General features: G+C 44.5%; 1 protein-coding gene across 5 annotated transcripts in view; it reads left to right on the forward strand.

The window, feature by feature from the left end:
- Positions 1–20,986, forward strand: part of add2 (adducin 2 (beta)) — a 149,177-nt gene that overhangs the window by 33,497 nt on the left and 94,694 nt on the right. Inside the window, exon 1 of one of the 5 annotated variants that reach the window (XM_063057085.1) lies at positions 12,966–13,281. The exons of the other annotated variants lie outside the window; for them this stretch is intronic. The gene's annotated coding sequence lies outside the window, so the exon portion shown is untranslated. Of the gene's footprint in view, positions 1–12,965; positions 13,282–20,986 lie in introns of those variants that run through there. 5 annotated transcript variants of the gene reach the window in all.

Here is a 20,986-nt window from a genome sequence, read left to right on the forward strand (position 1 = left end):
AGTTTCTGTAAGAATTGGTTTTTGACCAGTCTGGGTTGTTAGCCCTGAACTGAACCCCCATACCTGGGGGACCAGTGGACCACTGTTAGTCTGGCCTGTAGCCTTTGACCTGTGACCTAAAGCACAAAGGCCCTAACTCCAGTCAACATAGCTCTCCGGGTCATTGAGACACACAGGCCTCAAACCCATGACAAAGTAGTGGTTCTCTTGGAGGAAAGGCCCCTGCACTTCCCCTCCCAAACAGAGGTTGTGCAAAGAGGCCGTGCCCTGGATTGTGAGGGTCTCTCATGATGGACACTGCCCCTTGAAGATATCCTGTTTTGTTGGTGCAGTTGATTTTCTGGTCAGTGGTGAACCCTAGGATGTTAACTCACTGAAGGCATTATTAACATGAATAGATTGATTGGGTGGCAGAAAACACGGAAAAGTTGGTTGTATTCAGATTGGCAGCTTGTGACCAATTGTCTACCACTGTGAACAGCGATGGGACCACAGCTGGTAAAAGTTTTTAATGTTTTTTAACTTTAGAGATACAGTACGGTAAAAGGTCCTTCTGGCCCAATGAACCCATGCTGTCCATCATCATCATTTTGTGTTGGTATCGTATGACGTGGGCGATCAAGGTAACCATGATAGTCCTTAGCAAATTTTTCCACAGAAGTGGTTTGCCATTGCCTTCTTCTGGGCAGTGTCTTTACAAGACAGGTGACCCCAGCCATTATCAATACTCTTCAGAGACTGTCTGCCTGGCGTCAGTGGTCACATAACCAGGACTTGTGATGTGCACCAGCTGCTCATACGACCATCCACCACCTGCTCCCATGGCTTCATGTGACCCTGATTTGGGGGGGGGGGGCTACACCTTGTCCAAGGGTATCCTGCAGGCTAGCAGAGGCAAGGTGCTCCTTACACCTCCTTTGTTAGAGACAAATATTGACCTCGGCACCCACAATTACACCCATGTGACCAATGAACCTGTATGTCTTTGGAATGTGGGAGGAAACCCATACAGTAACAGGGAGAACATACAAACTCCTCACAGACAATTGATCCCTGGTTGTTGGCACCATCATAGCATTATGCTAACCGCTACACCACCGTGCTGCCTTTTTTTGGTAGTTCTGAAGGAAGGAAGTGAGGTCTTGAAGGAAACGTGGATATACAAAGATAGTGTGTTTGTGTGTGGTTTGGGAGACAACTGAACGAGGCAGCTACTCTACAAGGCTTGAACTTGATGCAGAACCATCATTCATAAAATTGTTTCCAAGCCAGAACTATAGCTGGGTGTATCGAAGAAAGATCAATTGAATTTTAGATAATAAAGGAGCCAGAATCAGTGAAGGAAGTGATACTGAGGTAAACCTCTCCTTCATGGACTCTGTCTATACTTCTCACTGCCTCAGTAAAGCAGGTAACTTAATGAAAGACCCACTCACCCAGGATATTCCATCTTCTCCCTCCCTCCCCATCAGACAGGGGCACGTACCACCATGCTCAAGGGCTGCTTCGGTCCAGTCGGTAAAAGACTTTTGAAGTGTCCTCTAATATGATAAGGTGGATTTGTTGTAATCTTTGAGTTTGCTACTCTGACAGGTGATTTTAAAATGACTGCTCTTTTGTGTCTATGATGGAGAGTGCTCAGTAAAAAGTCCTTACACACACACACACACACTTGTCATTCTGGTGTCATTGCACTTCAATGACTTTATTGTATTTTATTTATTTATTGTGATACAGCATGGAATAGGCCCTTTCCGGCCCTTCGAGCCACCCTGCCCGGCAATCCCTCAGTTTAACCCTAGCCTAACCACGGGACAGTTTACAATGACCAATTAATCTACCAACCGGTACATCTTTGGACTGTGGGACGAAACCCGCACGATCATGGGGAGAACATACAAACTTCTTACAGGCAGCAGTGGGAATTGAACCTGGGTCGCTAGTACTATAAAGCATTGTGCTAACCACTACACTGCCATGTCTTTCCCACCACGCACAGCAGAATATTCCATTTCATTAGTAGTGGGGATGTGTAAATGTGTATATGATGTTTGTATATTGTATTTAATGTAGATACATCTGTTGATTTTGTAATATGATTGTAACTACATAGTGGGGTGCATCATATTCTGATTCATATGTAGTCTTAAGTTTGTTTTGTGGTTAAAGATGGTATGTCCTGGTGCCTAATAAATAGGGCTCATCTTTCCTGGTAGGAGAGAGGGATCGGGCTGCCAGGAGTTCACACCGGACAAACTAGTATGGAGCTATTATCGTGTTTTCTCGTTGATATCTTTTTATAAATATCTACAGTTTTCTTTTCGCCATTTGCACTAATTTTTGTAAGTTGGATTTTTGACACCTAATAAACAGCCTTGCATGAAAGCACTAAGCAATCCAGCCATTTTTTTTCCCATTGGTCATAACCCACGTAGCTAACATCATCCTTTACTTCTGTTAGCTACTGACTGGGGTGCTTTCTTTTTCATATTTTTACAGCAGCCAAGCAACACGTTCTACGCACACACACACCACTCTCTGTGTGTCTTTGAATAAAACATCTACATCTGACATCTCCCTATATTTTCATTCAATTACCTTAAAATAGGGATTCCCAACCTGGGAACACGCACACGCACACAAAATGCTGGAGGAACTCGGCAGGCCAGGCAGCATCTTTGGAAAAGAGTACAGTCGATGTTTTGGGCTGAGACCCTTCAGGATCGAATGTACTTGTGATTTACCCATCAGTAAGGGTCCATGGCATAAGAAGGGTTGGCAACCCCTGTCTTTGTGTATTAACCATTTCTGCTCTAGGAAAAGCCTGATGGCTGTCCACTCTATCGATGCAGACTGTCCATCCTATTAGATGCTAAACATGATCGCAGGAGAATCCACAGATGCTGGAAATGCAAAGCAACACACACGAAATGGTGGAGGAACTCAGCAGGGCAGGCAGCATCTATGGAGAGGAATAAACAATTGATATTTCGGGCCGGGACCCTTCATCAGGACTGGAAAGGAAGGGGGAGGAAGCCAGAATAAGGTGGTGGGAGGGGAAGGAGTACAAGCTGGCAGGTGGTAAGTGAAGCCAGGTGAGGAAAAGGGTGGGTGGGGTGGATGAAGTGAGAAGCTGGGAGGCATAGCTCGGTGTGGGTAATGTTTGCCCCTCTGGATCAGAAGTTTCTCATTGGTTCACTTCAGAAACCTGAGCTGAAACCCAGCCTTTGAGATTCCCTCGCCCTTCTGGTGAACTGAAACTTATTTGCTTTCTCAGATCCCAAGGCACTACTTGAAGGGAGTTTCCCATAGTCAATATTCATTCTTTAGCCACTAAAGCAATCTTCACTGCTGTTTATGTGGCTTTTGAGGTGCACATCATAAATACTTCATCAGCTCAAAGCTACTTTGCGAGACATATCGTTCTTTTCCTCAATGAACCAAGATAAAACCTGACATTGTAAAAACCGCTGGTAGGGAATACTGTCTATTTTATAATCTTCCTTCCCCTCCTCCCACCTTATTCTGTCGTCTTGCCACTTTATTTTCCAGTCCTGATGAAGGCTCTTGGGTCAAAATGTTGACTGTTTATTCCTCTCCATAGATGCTGCCTGACCTGCTGAGTTCCCCCCGCATTTTGTGTGTGTTTGCTCTGGATTTCCAGCATCTGCAGAATCCCTTGTGTTTACAACTTTACAGTAGTTTCTGTTGTAAATCGAGCGGAATGATTTCAGATTAGTTTTTGTCACAGACACCAGAGTGCAGTGAGCCCCCTTGCTCAGAACTTACGCCGTATACCTCAGTAGCCACTTCATTAAGCACCTCTTGTACCTAATCAATTGGCCACTGAGTGTATTAAAGTCTGTCACGAGCCTTGTGGCCCATCAGGCCGGTGCTCGTCCGTGGCATGAAGTGACTGTGAGTATGAGACTCCCCCACCACCCCCCCACCCCCGGGATAGGACGCCAGTCTATCGCGAGGTTAACCCCCAGCATTTTTGCCGGTACCCATTCTCAGCCGGGTAGACTGGAGCATTGTGTGGTTAAGTGCCTTGCTCAAGGACAAACACGCTGCCTCAGCCGAAGCTCAAACCCACAACCGTCAGATCGCTAGTCCAACGCCCTAACCACCTGGCCACGCGCCACACCCACTGAGTGTATGTTTGTGGTCTTCTGCTGCTGTAGCCCATCCACTTCAAAGTTTGACATGTTGTGTGTTCAGAGATGCTCTGCTGCACACCACTGCTGTAACATCTAGTTATTTGAGTTACTGTCACCTTCCTGTCAACTTGAACCAGTCTGGCTATTCTCCTCTGACCTCTCTCATTTTCACCCACAAAACTGCTGCTCACTGGATGATTTTTGCACCATTCTTTCTAAAGTCTAGAGACTGTTGTGCATGAAAATCACTGGAGATCAGTTTGTGAGATACTCAAGCCACCCTGTCTGGCACCAACAATCATTCCACGGTCAGTCAGCTAGATCACATTTCTTCCCCAATTTGATATTTGTTCTGAACAATAACTGAACCTCTTGACCATGCCTGCAGGCTTTTATGCATGGAGTGGCTGCCTCATGGTTGGCTGATTAGATAATTGTATGAACAAGCAGGTGTGCCTAATAAGATGGCCACTGAGTTTATATGTTAATAATAAATACAGCGTTAGACGGTGTGTTTGAGTCTGGGATCATCTGGCCTTTCATGCTTCTGTATATTCCACTTTGTCTGTTCCACCCATAATTTTAAAAATCTATAATGTTCCCCTTGGTTCTCTTCCATTCAAAGGAATAAAGACCTAGTCTGGCCAATCTCTCCCTATAACTCAGACCCACTAGCAGTCACAACATCATCACTAATCTTTTGGACAATCCTTCCAGTTTAACCAGATCTGTCTCATACAACAGGGTGACTAAAACTGTACACAGTACTCCAAGTGAAACCTCGCCAACAACTTATACAACTGCCACATAATGTCCCCACCCCTGCTGCCCAAATCTTCACGTGGATTATATGAGAGGGAATAGAATCCTAACCACAGATTGAAAGTGAAAGAATCTCAGGGTTGTATATGGTAATATGTGTGTACTTCGATAATAATATTTACTTTGAATTTTGAACTTCTGAACTTTGAAAGGACACGGTGTCCTGAACTATATTTTGAGAGTTTACCTTTCTACGATTGATGTTTTCTGACTCGGTTGTCTACAATTCTTCATTGGCTTCAATGGGAGGTTTCATATACAAGGTGTCCTCACACCAAGTCTGAAGATCTCTCTCTTTGTGCCCTCCCCTCCCTCAAAACACTGTCCCAATTAGGTCCAACAATTATAACTTCATGTAGAAGTGTTTTGACAAATACAACGTCCTTTTAATTTCGGTCCTGATTTCCTGCTGATTCCCGGATAAAACTGCAGTGTCAATCGCAACACGCAAAAAGCTGGAGGCACCCAATAGGTCAGGCAGCATCTATGGAGGGAAATGAACAGTCAGTGTTTCCAGTTGAAAACTGCACTCCACTGCTGTGTCAAATGCCAGTATGATGCCCCACTGTCGCACCTCCTGTCTTTGGAAATAATTTGTTATTAAACCACTCCCCACCTTCACATCCCTGCCTCTACCATGCCATTGTCTCTCAAGGTAGCATGGCAGTTAGTGGGACGTCAGAGATGGAGTTCAATCCCAGCACCCTTTGTAAAGAGTTTCATACATCCTCCCTGTGGAATTGCCCCAGGTTCTCCGTTTCCAGGTAAGTTAATTGGTCATTGTAAATGTCCTGGAGAGGCTAGGGTTAAATTGGGGGTCAGAAGGGCCTATTCCACACTGTATCTCTAAGTAAAATAACCACCTCTAACAGAAGAGTGCTAACCATTTTCTGTAGTCTGACAGCATGCCTACAGCCCTGTAGGTGGTACCTGTGAACCTGAACCTGATGGACTGGTTAGAATCGGCTATCTGTCTAATTTCATCAGATTACATTTTCCACCCTCCAATCTCTGAAACAGAATTAGAATCTCTGGCATATATCGTGAAGTTTGCTGTTTTGTGGCAGCAGTGCAATGCAAGTCACAAAATATACTATAAATTACACTAAGGAATATATATAATTAATTAAGTAGTAGGGTTAAAAGAACAAGAATAGGGAGGTAGGGTTCATGAGCTGGTTCATTGACACCTCAGAAATTTGGCGGAGGGGAAAAAGCTTTTCCTAAAACATTGGAAGTGTCTTCAGGCTTCTGTACCTCCTCCCTGTTGGTAGCTCCAGTACCTACACCCCGTTGAAGTTTGGTATGGGCTCCCAAATCCTAAGAACTTTCTACAGGGGCACAATTGAGAGCATCCTGAGTGGCTGCATCACTGCCTGGTAAGGGAACTGTACTTCCCTCAATCGCAGGACTCTGCAGAGAGTGGTGCGGACAGCCCAGCCCACCTGTAGATGTGGACTTCCCACTATTCAGGACATTTACAAAGACAGGTGTGTAAAGAAAGGGCCTGAAGGATCATTGGGGACCCAAGTCGCCCCAACCACAAACTGTTTCAGCTGCTACAATCCGGGAAACGGTACCGCAGCGTAAAGGCCAGGACCAACAGGCTCTGGGACAGCTTCTTCCACCAGGCCATCAGACTGATTAATTCATGCTGACACAACTGTATTTCTACGTTATATTGTTGTACAAACTATTTATTATAAATTCCACATTTAGACGGAGACGTAACGTAAAGATTGTTACTCCTCATGTATATGAAGTTTGTAACTAATAAGTTCAATTCAATTCCTCGATGGTAGGGAGGCTGGTGCCCATGATGGAGCTGACTGCGTTTACAAGTCTCTGTAGTTCCCGCGCATCAGCACCTCCCGAGTGCTCTCCACGGTTGTGGTTGTCCATCATGTCCAATGAAGACAGGAAACCTGTGCAGGAGAGTTTTTAAAGTGGAAAAGCCGTTACACTGGAGCAGTTCCACCCTGCTGACCTCAGATGTCCAAATCCAGTGGTACAAATGAGCATCACAAACTGGGGTCTTCCTTGGCTGCAGTGGATGCCCGCGACACTTTCTGTGCCCTTGTCGTGCCCTTCGCTCTCCGTGGAGCGTTGCAGCGCTGCCTTCCTTGGCCGTTGGATATCAACCACCCGGTCCCGTCGGAGCTGACTTCGTGTGCTGGGACAGGCATGTCACAATGAGGTACGAGGCTGCCAGCAACCCTCACCTGCTTTAGCCCACCTCTTGAAGCAGTGTCCCAGGGTGTGGCCGCTGTCACATGCACACTGTTTCTTGGAGCCACAGCTGAGAGCTGAGTGTGCGGTGGGGACCAAATGTGAGCGAGCTGCCCCAGAACAAGCCCTTTCACCAGAGGTGCTACCCCTCCCTGGACATCCCATGCACTTGCAGAAATTTTGTTGACATATCAAATCTTTTCAAACTCCTAATGAAGAAGAGCTACTGTCATGCCTTCTTCATAATTACAGTAATATGTTGGGACGAAGAGAGCTGTTGACACACAGGAGCTTCAAACTGCTCACCCTTCCCACCACTGACCCCTCAATGAACCAGGATCGGTCTCTCAATCTGTGGAATTTCAGTCGATCGCAAGCAGCTATATCTCATTAGGAGTTTGAGGAGATCATCAAAAATACTCGCAGATTTCTACAGGTGTACCATGGAGACTGGCTGCATCACTGTCAGGAATGGGGAGGGGAGGGAGACTACTGCACAGGATCCAAATAAGCTGCAGAGAGTTGTGAACTTTGTGAGCTCCATCATGGGCACCTTCAAGGAGCGATGCCTCAAAAAGGCGGCGTCCATCACTAAGGACCCCCATCACCCAGGACCTGCCTTGTTCTCATTGCAGGGAAGAGGTACAGGAGCCTGAAGGCACACACTCAACAATTCAGGAACAGCTTCTTCCCCTCTGCCGTACAATTTGTGAATGGACAATGAACCCATAAACACTACCTCACTACTTTTTTATTTTTATTTTTGCACTACTTATTTAATTTAACTATTTTATATATAGACTTACTATAATTCACATTTTCCCTTCTATTACTATGTATTGCTTTGTACTGCTGCCGCAAAGACAACAAGTTTCACGATATTTGCCGATGATACCAAACCTGAGTCCCTGGCTACATCCTTTACCGTTCCAGGATGCCGATGATCAACTTTTAGGTCCATTAATTTTTCCAGTGTTTCGTCATACTAATTTCAATGTTGCTTAATTAGATCCTTGATTCCCTAATATTTCTGGCAATTGAAGAAATTGTTTAACTTCTTTACAATTTCATTGCTACCCATTATAAACTCTCCAGTTTCTCACCCTACAGAATCCTCATTTGTCTTCATTAATCTTTAATATTTACATAGTTGTAGAAGCTTTTATGATCCCTGTGCAGATTAAAGTCCTCTTGATTATTCTATTGCTCCATTTGACAAACTAATTCTGCTGATTTATGTCGTGCCAATATTTGGTGGTCTATAAATAACTCCTACTATGAATGTTTCATACCTCGTTCTGCTTCTACATCATGATCTGTTGAGCCGAGATCATTACTCATCGCTGTCCCAATCCCCTCCCTCCCTCTGATTACTTGTACTACATCACTGCCTTTTCTTTCTAGCATGCCTTCCTAAATGAAACCCTGAATGTCTGGTCTCAAGAACACCTCAAAGTTCAAGGTAAATTATTTATTGAGATACAGCATGGAATAGGCCCTTCTGGCCCTTCAAGCCGTGTTGCCCAGCGACCCCTGACTTAACCCTAGCCTAATCAGGAGGCAATTTACAATGACCAATTAACCTACCCACCCGGTATGTTTTTGGCCTGTGGGAGGAAATCCGAGCATCTGCAGGAATCCACGTGGTCACAGAGAGAATGTACAAACTCCTTACAGACAGTGGCGGGAATTGAACCCGGGTCGCTGGTACTGTAAAGCATTGTGCTAACCACTACGCTACTCTGCCATATTGTTATCAAAGTACATAGATGTCACTATATATTACCCTGAGGTTCATTTTCTTGCAGGCATTCCCAGTAGGACAAAGAAATACAACAGTCAGTGAAAAACTACACAATGGCTGACAAACAACCAATATGCAAAATAAGACAAATACAAAATTACAAATGCAAAGACAAAAAAAAAATCAATATTAATAAACAAATACTAAATAATACCGAAAATATGAGTTGAGTCCTCGGTGCTATCAACCTACTGCCTGTTATGCCGCTGGGGCTAAGGCCAGCAGTGAAGATCCTCCATCTCTGGTAGTGTTCAGGGCTTCCTTCATTGTGTCAGTAGCTCGGTTTTCCCCACTGTCAGTCGTGCACGTTTCAGGTGGGGACTCAAGAACACCATCACACTCAGTTATAAAAGGATTCGTCATTGTTGTTTCCATAACAGTTTTGTTTTACCAGTCAGGGTCGTTAGCCCTGAGCTGAACCTCTGAGTGGACCACCCTTAGTCTGGCCTCTACCCTTTGACCTATTTGGCATGGGTGACCCTACCAAGAGCCAAAGCATAAAGTCCTGACTCCAGCCAACATAGCGCTCTGGATCATTGAGGCACGCAAGCCTCCAAACCCTACAACAAGGTTGTGGTCTTCTTGGAGAACACTGCATTCAAGCTTCTGAACTAATCACCTCCTTCATATCCCCTTCCTAGTGGTGCTGCCACACTCTGATTCTTAATTCCCCAATCTCAGATATTCCTTTATTGTTGAGTTGGTAGGGCTGTTAAGAAGGCGTATAGTGTGTCGGCCTTCATTAGTTGGCGGATTGAGTTCAAGAGCTGTGAGGTAGTGCAGTGCTATAAAACCCTGGTTGGACCATACTTGTAGTATCGTGTCCATTTCTGGTCCCCTCATTATATGAAGGATGTGGAAGGCTTTAGGGAGGGTGCAGAGGAGTTTTACAAGGATGCTGCCAGGATTAGAGAGCACGGTTTATGAGGCTAGGTTGAGCGAGCCTGGGCTCTTTTATTTGGAGGATGAGATGTGCAAGATGGAAAGAGACGTAGATCGAGTGGACAGCCAGAGTCTTTTTCCCAGGATAACAATATGAGGGGGGATAATTTTAAGGTGATTGGTGGAAAGTATAGGGGGAATAACAGAGGTAAGTTTTTTTTAAACAGGGTGGGTGTATGGAATGCACTGCTGGGGTGGTAAGAGAGACAAGTATATTAGGGACATTTAAGAGATTCTTAGATAGCATATGGATGATTGAAAAATAATTTATTTCATTTATTTAGCGATACAGTGCGGAATCGGCCCCTCGAGCCCCGATCTAACCCTATTTATTTTCACAGTATATATACATTACACAACTGCGGGATCCGGCTCCTTACAGGCAGCCACGAAACAAAGAAACCCATTTTAAAAAAGATGGTCAAGTACCCAATGTACAGAGAAATGAAAACAAAGCGCGCAAACAATAAACGCAAGCAAATAGCTTTCTGAACCGAAGTCCGCAGAGAGTCCGTCCCCAGACTCTTGGGTCAGCACAGAGTGGAACAGCGAGCCGAACTGGCCCGTCCCTCGCCTCGGGCCCTGACACCCTGACTTTTTCAACCTGGCTCGGCACCTAAATCATCGTCCAAACATCCAGTTGAGTCGCTTCGATATGCTCTGGGGCCTGGATCCTGTTGCCTCGCTTCAGCCTGCACCTGACCTTTCCAAATTCAGCCCGGCGCTTAAATCGTCATCCAAACATTGGGTTCAGTTGCCTTGATATGCCCTGGCGACATATATGTGCCTAAGACTTTTGCCATATACTACCTTGACATTAATTTTCTTGCAAGCATTTACAGGAAAAAATAAAATACAATAAAGTTTACAGAAAGTGTACCTAAACAGACCTAAACTGATAAACAGCTAATGTAGAAAAGAAAATGAACTGTGCAACTGTAAAAATAATACTGAGAACTGTAAAGTGAGTCTGTAGATCATAGAATTAGTTGAGAGTATTAGTGGTCGAAGTTATCAACACTGGTTCAGCAGCCTGATAGTTGTAGGTATTAACTGTTCCTGAGCCGGGTGGTGTGGTTTCTGTCCCTCCTGTCTGATGATAGTAGAGAGAAGAGACCATAGCCTGAATGGTCACGGATGCTGCTTTCTTGTGGCAGTGCTCGATGTAAATGTGCTCAACATTGGGGAGGGCTTTGCCTGTGATTCACCACTTCCTGTAGCCATTCCATTCCTGGGCATTGGTGTTTCCACACAAGGTCCTGATGCAACCAGTATAGATAATCTCCACTGTGTGTCCCCTATCCCAAGACTGTGATCCTTTGTCCTGGATAACCTGCCCATTGGGCACCTCCACTTGTGTGTCTCGTCCAGTTAGAATTTAGTGGGATCTCTTCACCCTAATCAGTGTAAGGATAGTTAATGAACATTCTCTCCTTGCATCAATCCTGTCATCACAGGGATCAGTCTTTGTTGCACTGTCTCCGTGACAACAATAGGAAGGACCAGAACTGCGCATAATGCTCACCGAAGCCCTGTACTTGAGTCCACTTTACACAAGGGCCAAAGTACACATTTTGCTGCCTTAATCTCTTGTATGCCTGCTTTCATCGACCCGTGTATGAAGGCACCAGATCTCCTCGCCCCTCCCCCATCCTAACCTGTCAGCATTCAGATAGTAAACGGCCTTCCTGTTGTTGCCACCAAAGTGGGTAATCTCACATTTATCTGTATTATTATTGCATCTGCCACAAATCTGCCCACTCCCTCATCCTGTTCATATCAAACTTGAGGTTTCCTGCATCCTCACAACTCAGCATCCCACCCAACATTGTCATATCTGTTCTCTCAGGCACACAGCAGTTTAAGTCACTCATCCAACCTGTTGCTTGTGGTACCTCTCTTGTCACTGTCTCCACTGGAGAAAAGACCAGTTTATTCCTATTGACTGTTTCCCAACTGCACCCAGTTCTCCATCTGTTTCAGCACCTCACACCAAGCCCAACTTTGCATTCTAGTTCTCATCTGGGCCTCGGTGTACTGTGTAATGATCTGTTCTGTATAATGGTATGCAAGACAAGCTTTTCACTGACAATAATCCCAACATGTTATCAAACGCTGCCTGGAACAGTTATTACCCCTGAACCATCGGGCTCTTGAAACAGAGGTGAGGGTCGACCAGCAGCTTTTGGGACGAGGCTTTGGAGGGGGCAGGAGGTGGGTAGCTGGTTCCCGTCCCCCCCGTCCCCCACCAGCTAAACACCTTTCTTACTGTGTTGTAGCATGTAGTGAATGTCCAACTGAGCACCCGTTACCAAGCCTGCAAACTCCGCAGCCTCGTGAATCACACCGGGTGTTGTGTTGAGCAATCTTCCTTCTGTCAGTATTTCCCAACTGGTAAAGATTAAGAGATTAAAGATTAGTTTTATTTGTCGTGTGTACATCGAAACGTAAAGTGAAATGTGTTGTTTGCGTGAACGACTGACACAGTCCGAGATGTGCCGGGGGGGGTGGTGTAGGCAGCCTGTTGGCGTTGCCACGCTTCCAACACCAACATCGCATATCCTCAGCTCACTAACTCTAACCTTGGATCTTAACCCTAATCTTGGTCTTTGGATTGTGGGGGGAAACCGGAGTACTCGGACGATTAGGAAAAACTTCTTCACACAGAGAGTGGTGAACCTGTGGAATTCTCTGCCACAGGAAACTGTTGAGGCCAGTTCATTGGCTATGTTTAAGAGGGAGTTAGATATGGCCCTTGTGGCTACAGGGGTCAGGGGGTATGGAGGGAAGGCTGGGGCGGGGTTCTGAGTTGGATGATCAGCCATGATCATAATAAATGGCGGTGCAGGCTCGAAGGGCCGAATGGCCTACTCCTGCACCTATTTTCTATGTTTCTATGTTTCTATGAAACCCACGGAGTCACGGGGAGAACGCACGTTACAGGCAGCGCCGGGAATTGAACCCGGGTCGGTGATTGCTGGCGAAGTAAAAGCATCACGCTAAGCACTACGTTGCCATGCTGCCCGATTACGTTTATGGCTCCGATAGCGCGTATCTCCACCAGCCAGCCCGGGCTCCTTTATCTGGCTCCCGCACTCTCCCGGGGGGATCGATGATACGACCTCTTACAACGAGAGAACTGAGAAAGCTTGTATCACCAGCAGCAGCTGGTAAATGGGAAGTGGTGTCCCGTCCGCTGCCCCACTGTGTATTGCACAACCCGGAGCTGACTGGCTGCTGCTTGTGGGGCTGGGCTTGCTTTGACAGTCCGAGAGCACTCGAGAGCACAGAAGGGACGGTGCTGCGTGAACAATCAGAGTGCAGGTAGGAGCTATCTGTTCAATGAATCAAACATGGTTTCGTAAAAACTCCGAGTGGATCTCATTTTCAACCCTTATTCTGGTGTTGGAGAGATGTGAATAGTGTCGGTAAACACAAACTGAATGATTAACACTCAGGAGAGAAGTAAGCAAACTGAATATGCACAGACGGTTGTGAAAGTTTCCTGTACTAGAGCCGAGATGAAGACCTTGACCAGGAGGTTATAAGAAATTTAACCAATGGAATGAGTGAGGGAAATTTTGGACATTAAATGATGTTTAACCCATGGAATGAGTGAGGGAAATTTTGGACATTAAATGATATTTAACCCATGGAATGGGGAGGGAAATTTTGGTCATTTGATGGTATTTATGGAATGAATGAGGTAAATTTTGGATGTTAAATAATATTTAATCCATGGAATGAGTGAGGCAAAAAAATTGGGTGAAATTTATCAGAGATGAGAAACTGAAGGAATGTTAATTGGTTCATTATTGCTGCATTCACCAAGGTACACTGAAAAGCTTTTTGTATGTATGTTTAAAAAAAACTGGAGCACCTGGAGGAGAGCCACATCATTGTGGGGAGAACATCCAAATTCCTTACAGGCAGTGGCAGGAATTGGAGATAGCTGGCATTGTAATAACGTTAAGCTAACCGCTACATGGCTGTGCTGTTCTAACTTCCTTCATCTGCAATACTGTGCAAAAGTTTTTAAAGTTTTAAATCTAATTCTGATATGGGTCTCTATCATGGACGGAGAGTGGGAAGGATGCAGGGAGAGAGGAATCATGGTTGGGAAAAGGTGAAGGGAGAGGGAAGCACCGGAGAGACATTCTGTAATGATTAATAAACCAATTGTTCGGAATCTAATGACCTTGCCTGGTACCCCAGGGCTCGGTGTGTCTGCACCCGCGCTGCCCCCCACCACCCCTGGCATTCCTTCTCTGCCACCTGTCCCACACCCCTCCCACAGCGCTCCACCCTCACCATCCCCAACATCCTTTGCTCCCGTCAGATTAACAAACTCGCTCTCTGCTCCACGTTGACAAATTTAGTACTGTGCAAAAGTCTCAGGGACCCTAGCTATATATAGGTGCCCAAGACTTTTGCACAGTACTGTAGGAGCAGAACTTTTGCCCAGATGTTGGTTAGCCAACCAGCCTAGAGCTGCGGTGGAAAGGGACATTATCTGTGCAATGTCAACATCAAACCTTTACACAGAGGACAGGATGCGAAGTGATGTGCACCATAGGTTTATCAGCTTGCTCCAGGCATGGTCTACTGAATCCCTACTGCAGTTTTCCTCCAGCAAATGGCAGTGGTGGCCAGGCTAATTCATCTGCAAGCCACTTAGTGATCAATCTATTGTGATCAGTGCTGATCACAATTTTATCACAATCGTTTAGTGAGGCCCTGTTTGATGAATGAGGGTTAATGGGGTCAGTGCCATTTTACTTTTTATTCAGATACAACATGGAATAGGCCTTTCCAGCCCTTTGACCCATACCGCCCAGCAATCCCCCGATTTAACCTTGGCCTAATCACAGGACAACTTACAGTGACAAGTTAACCTACTTGGTTAAGTGGGTCTTTGGACTGTGGTGGGAAACCGGAGCATCCCGAGGAAACCCACACGGTCACGGGGAGAAGCTACAAACCCCTTACAGGCAGCATCAGGAATTGACCCCGGGGCTCTGGGACTATGCCAGATGGATTTTAGTAAAGTTTTTGATAAAACTGTGGCAGATAGAAAGTAAATGTCCTACAGGATCCAACGGAGAATGATAAACAGGATCCAACGTGGCAGGAGGGAAAAGATTATGGAATTAATCTTCCGTGGCTGGGAAGACGCTACGAGTGGAGTTCCATAGAATTCAGCACTTAGTCACTGCTTGTTATATATGCATTAATATTTCGGACTGAAGTGTTGGGAAACAATGAAGAAGCTTAGAGATGACTGCAATTGTTGATTGGCACAGAAGTGACTGCGGGAGAAGTTAGATGCTGTCATTGGGCAGAAAAGTAGCAAATGGGATTTAATTGGGCCAAATTGGCTAATTCTGTTCCTATATCTTATGGAATGTACAAATTGTGTGTCAGCATTGATTTATTTTACTTGCATAGTTTGCCGTCTTTTGAAAATTATTTGTCAGTCTCTGTTTATGAGTGCTTTTTTTTATAGATTCTATAGTATTTCTTTAATTTTCCTGTGAATGCCTGCAAGAAAATGAATCGCAGGAAGTACAGCACTGTGTAAAAGTCTTAGGCACATATTTAGGTGGGTACCTGAGACTTTTGCACGGTACTGTATTTGTTAATGTGGATCGGACAGTGAGTTTGTAACGGATGTAAAGGATGTTGGGAATGGCGAGGATGGAGCACTGCGGGAGGGGTGTGGAACAGGTGGCATTCAAGGAGCAGCCATGGTGGAGGGGTGGCACAGGTGCGGATACACCCAGCCCTGAGGCACCAGGCAAGGTCATTTAATTCCAAATGGTTGGTTTATTGATCATTACCGAATCTCTCTCTGGTGTTCCCCACTCCCTCCCCTCTCCCTTCCCCTTTTCCCAACCATGATACCCCTCTCCCTGCCCCTTCCCACTCTCAGTCCATAATAGAGACCCACATCAGAATCAGGTTTATCATCACTCACATGTGTCATGAAATTTGTTTTTTTTTGCAATACATAAAATTACGACTGTACTGTGCAAAAGTCTTAGGCATTCTAGTTATATATATATGTGCCTAAGACTTGCAATAGTACTGTATATGGTAGTATATGAACTTTGATAATAAATTAATTTGACTTTGAGGTTAAAATCTGTCTAATTTGTCTCCCTGTGACTGCATGGGTTTCTTCCAGGTGCTCTGGTGTCCTCCCACATTCTAAAACTGTAAGAGTTAGTAGCTTAATTGGTCACATGGGTGTAATTGGGTGGTGCTGTCTTGTTGGGGTAGTAGGATCTGGGACTGTTCTGCATCTCTAAAATCTAAAGTTTGGAGTACTTCGGGCATGTAGCCATTCACTCTGACATTTGCCATGTTACTGTGGCTACTTCAGCTCCATAAATATATCTGTATTTCTCCACTAAACTTGCTCTAGGTAGTCCAGCTCTTTTTACCTTCACGTCACCATTCATTATTTTAGTCTCCGTGCTGGGTCTGTTTCACTTTTTCAAAGATAAGCTGTTACATGTACATCAAAATGTGGGTGACCGGTTGGAGATACATCTCTACCAAAGGAGGTGTTGGGCACTCTTTCCCTCCACTAGCCTGCAGGTCACCCTTGGGCAAGGTGTAACACCCGCTTAGCCCCACCGATCAGGGTCACGTGAAGCCATGGGAGCAGGTGGTGGATGATCAAATGAGCAGCCAGTGCATATCACAAGTCGTGGTGATGCGACCACCAATGTCCCCTCTAATTTGTAACAACCAGTGTGCGCAAAAATCTTGTGCCGTGCAATTTTTTGCCCAGTGACAACAACATGTGTGCACTGAATTTTATATATAGAAGTCCTCATTTTAACAGCTAGCAAATCACTGTCAGTAAGAACTTTGGTCTCCTCTGGGTTTGATTGTTTTTGTTCTCGTTCATCCGCACTCTCCCAAAACATACCTAACAGGCCTGTAGCAAGTAATGAAGGATTTTATCGTCAGAGCTTTTGCACGCCTTCCATATGTGATTTGTTTGATAAATGATGCTTTAAAAAGTCAACTTTCCAAAAATCATTCCACTTCTTCCCACTTGCAAGTTCTCCAGCAATTTTTGCATCACAACAATACTCGCAGGTAACACCAGTTTCTATAATGTACATAAATATTTCTCATAGCTGCACATTCCTGACCTCATGAGCTTTCAATGTAGCAGTTTCTACTGTTCCATAAAGCCATTCCACTGTAAATGAACTAGCAGTTCTTTAGCGCTTCACGCCCTTTGCTTCTTTGGAATTTAACATAGTGAATCAATAATTTCTCGAATAAAAACTGTATAAATAAATTAGTTCTAAAATCAGCAAACAAATCATCACAAACTCAACGTTGTCAAAATTCCATCTGCATCAGTAGTCAGAAAAGGAAATGTGATTGTGTATGATCATGAAATACAAGGGGTGATTGATAAGATTGTGCCCTAAGGTAGAAGGAGTCAATTTTAGAAAACCTAGCACATTTATTTTTCAACATAGTCCCCTCCTACATTCACACACTTAGTCCAGCGGTCATGGAGCATACGGATCTTGGACCTCCAGAAAGTGTCCACAGCAGGGGTGAATGAAAAATTCGTGGCCTAAGGTAGAAGGAGATACTTTTATACTTTTTATACTTTATACTTTATTGTTGCCAAACAATTGATACTAGAACATACAATCATCACAGCGATATTTGATTCTGCGCTTCCCGCTCCCTGGAGTACAAATCGATAGTAAATATTAAAAATTTAAATTATAAATCATAAATAGAAAATGGAAAGTAAGGTAGTGCAAAAAAACAGAGAGTTAGGTCCGGATATTTGGAGGGTACGGCCCAGATCCGGGATGAGTTATACAGCTGTCATTACATGCACATGCAGTTCAACTGTTTGAGTGACTATGCAGAAAGTTTGAAGTTAATAACTCATCAGGGGTGATTGATAAGTTTGTGGCCTAAGGTAGAAGGAGATGAGTTATTAACTTCAAACTTTCTGCATTTTCACTGAAAGAGTTGACCTGCATCTTTCTCTGTTTTCCTCTCACAATAACTCCTTGCCTGTTCGCCATCTTCCTCTGGTGCTCCCCTCCCCCTTTCTTTCTCCAAGGCTTTCCGTCCTATTATACTCCCCCTTCTCCAGCCCTATATCCCTTTTGCCAATCAACTTCCCAGCTCTTGGCTTCATCCCTCCCCCTCCTGTCTTCTCCTATCATTTCGAGTCTCTCCCTCCCCCTCCCACTTTCAAATCACTTACTATCTCTTTTTTCCATTAGTCCTGATGAAGGGTCTCGACCCAAAACGTCGACTGTACTTCTTCCTATAGATGCTGCCTGGCCTGCTGTGTTCCACCAGCATTTTGTGTGTGTTGCTTGAATTTCCAGCATCTGCAGATTTTCTGATGTTTGCATTTTTAAATACAAAGAAATCTGTTGTTTGCGTCAAATCAAATCAGCGAGGATTGTGCTGGGCATCTCGCAAGCGTTGCCATGCTTCCGGTGCCAACATAGAATGCCCACAATTTACTAACCCTACTCCTAACCGTACTCCTTTGGAAAGTAGAACCAGAGCATCCAGAGGAAATACACGCAGTCGTGGGGAGAACTTGCAAACACTTTCCAGACGACGGCGGGAATCGAACTCTGGTCAGTGATCACTGGCCCTGTAAAGCAATGCACTAATCACTATGCTATAGTGTAGCGCAGCCCTAAATTTAACATTTGGTTTTGGGTTCTTTTGTTTTCTAGAGCTACGATAACTGGTTTTTAGCTTCCCATACTCTCTCTCCCTCTTTCTCCCCCCAGTCCTCTGACACAAATCATTGGCTGATGAAGTATGCTCTATACAGTGGATTCTGGTTAATTGAGGCACAGCAGGACCAGTACATTTTGGTTCAATTAAACAGCTGCCCTAATTAGCCAAACTTTCATGGAAAGAGTTTAAAAGTATAAAAAGAGACAAACCGGGTAACAAATTATGTATTTAAATAAAATACAGAACAAATTAGAATACTACCAATAGTACTACATACAATAAAACTGTGTATAGTTCCTAATGGTTATCACTGGAGGAATTCATCCAGTATACACTGCAGTGTCCTTTTGATTGACTGTAAATTAACAAAATCAGCACAGACACCGACCTAGTGCAGATAATGGACAACCTTCATGCAATGCTTTCGACAATTGCATCCTCCAGATCTTCATTTGCAATGTAACATTCAAGTTACCTTCAAGTTCTTTGTAGTTTCTAACTTGCTGAAGTCGTAAAATTGTTTCATTTTCACTCCTGACTGTTTCTGGTATCTCTAAGCCTGAATGCTTGAAACTGCAGTGAGCAAAACAGTTCTGAATTGTCTTACTGCTTGTTTCTTACCAACTTTCAGTGACAAAAATCACTGCTTTTTGAACACAAACACGTGCAACTGACACTATTTAAAATCTGATTGCTCTCAGGACAGTGCAGTATCTAACGATCACACAAGTGCATGCAACTGACGCTGGTTAGAAACTGTACAACAGTCTGCAAACCCAATTAAGCAGCATAGTCCCAAATACTTTCTTGATTTTAGTTTTAGTTCTTTAAGAGTTGTCCCAAATAAACGGCTGCCCCAATGAACCAGAATCCACTATGTTGCCTTTTCTACCTCACTAACAGGATCAAATGCAACCAGTCTGAACCAGAGGTCTTTTCCTATCTGAGAATGATGTGTTTATTAAATATTGCCAGTGGAAGTGGTGGATGCGGGTTGGATTTCAATATTTAAGAGAAATTTAGATAGGTGCCTGGTAGGAAAGGCCGGTCAGGTGCAGGTTGATGGGACTAGACAGATTAATAGTTCGGAATGGACTAGATGGGCCGAAGGGCCTGTTTCTGAGCTGTAGTGTTCTAGGAGTCTATTTATTTACTGTTTACTCTGTGAGCTTTAACTGAAGAAAGGAATCTTGTGCAGTAAACTAATCTAAACCAGGCAAAAGCTAATATACTCCATAAATCTAATTTAACTGTAGCAGTATTGATGTCTCGACTACCTAGAAATCACAGAGCATGAAACATCGAACAGTTCAACACAAGAACAGGGCCTTTACGCCATGAAGTTGTGTCAACTAATCAAATTAGTAATTAAATGTCCAACTAAACTTATCTCTTCTGCCTACACAGTGTCTATATGCTTCCTTTCCCCACATATTCATCTCTGTAAGAGCCTCTTAAATGTCTCTCATCATACTTGCTTCTGTCAACATCCCTAACTGCTTGTTCCAGGCAGCCTCCACTCTCAGTATAGAAAAGAAATTGCCCCGCATGTCTCCTTTGCATGTACCCCCTCTCGCCATAAATGCATGGTCTCTAGCATTAGACGTTTCAACCCTGGGAAAGAGAGCAACACAAATCAAAGTTGCTGGTGAACGCAGCAGGCCAGGCAGCATCTCTAGGAAGAGGTACAGTCGACGTTTCGGGCTGAGACCCTTCGTGCTGGGAAAGAGATACAGGCTGTCTATCTATGCTTCTCACCATAGGAACAGCCTCCCCTCTGTGGACTCTAAACCACTTGCTGCCTCAGGAAAGCAGCCAGCATAATCAAAGACCTCAGCCGCACCAGACAATCTCCCTTCTGTCTTCTCCAGTCAGGCATCTGAAAGCACATACCACCAGGCTGAACGTTGGCTTCTATCCCACTGTTAACTGACTCTTGAATGACCTCTTGTACGATCAGGTGGACTCCTGACTTCACAATCGACCTTGTCATATCCTCGCACTTTGTTGTTGACCTGCACTGCTCTTTTTCATCAGCTTTTACACTTCATTCTGTGTCGTTATTGCTTTACCCTTTTCAACCTCAGTGCACTGTGTAATGATTTGATTTGTATAAACGATATGTAAGGCAAGTTTTTCCACTGTATCTTGGTACATGTGACAATTTTAAACCAATACCAATAAATTCTAACAGGTCTCCCCTCAGCCTCCAATGGACCAGAGAAAACAGTCCAAGTGTGTCCAACTTCTGCTCTAACTGGTGATATAG

Source organism: Mobula hypostoma, chromosome 8, assembly GCF_963921235.1.
Source record: "Mobula hypostoma chromosome 8, sMobHyp1.1, whole genome shotgun sequence".
Taxonomy (NCBI): Eukaryota; Metazoa; Chordata; class Chondrichthyes; order Myliobatiformes; family Myliobatidae; genus Mobula; species Mobula hypostoma.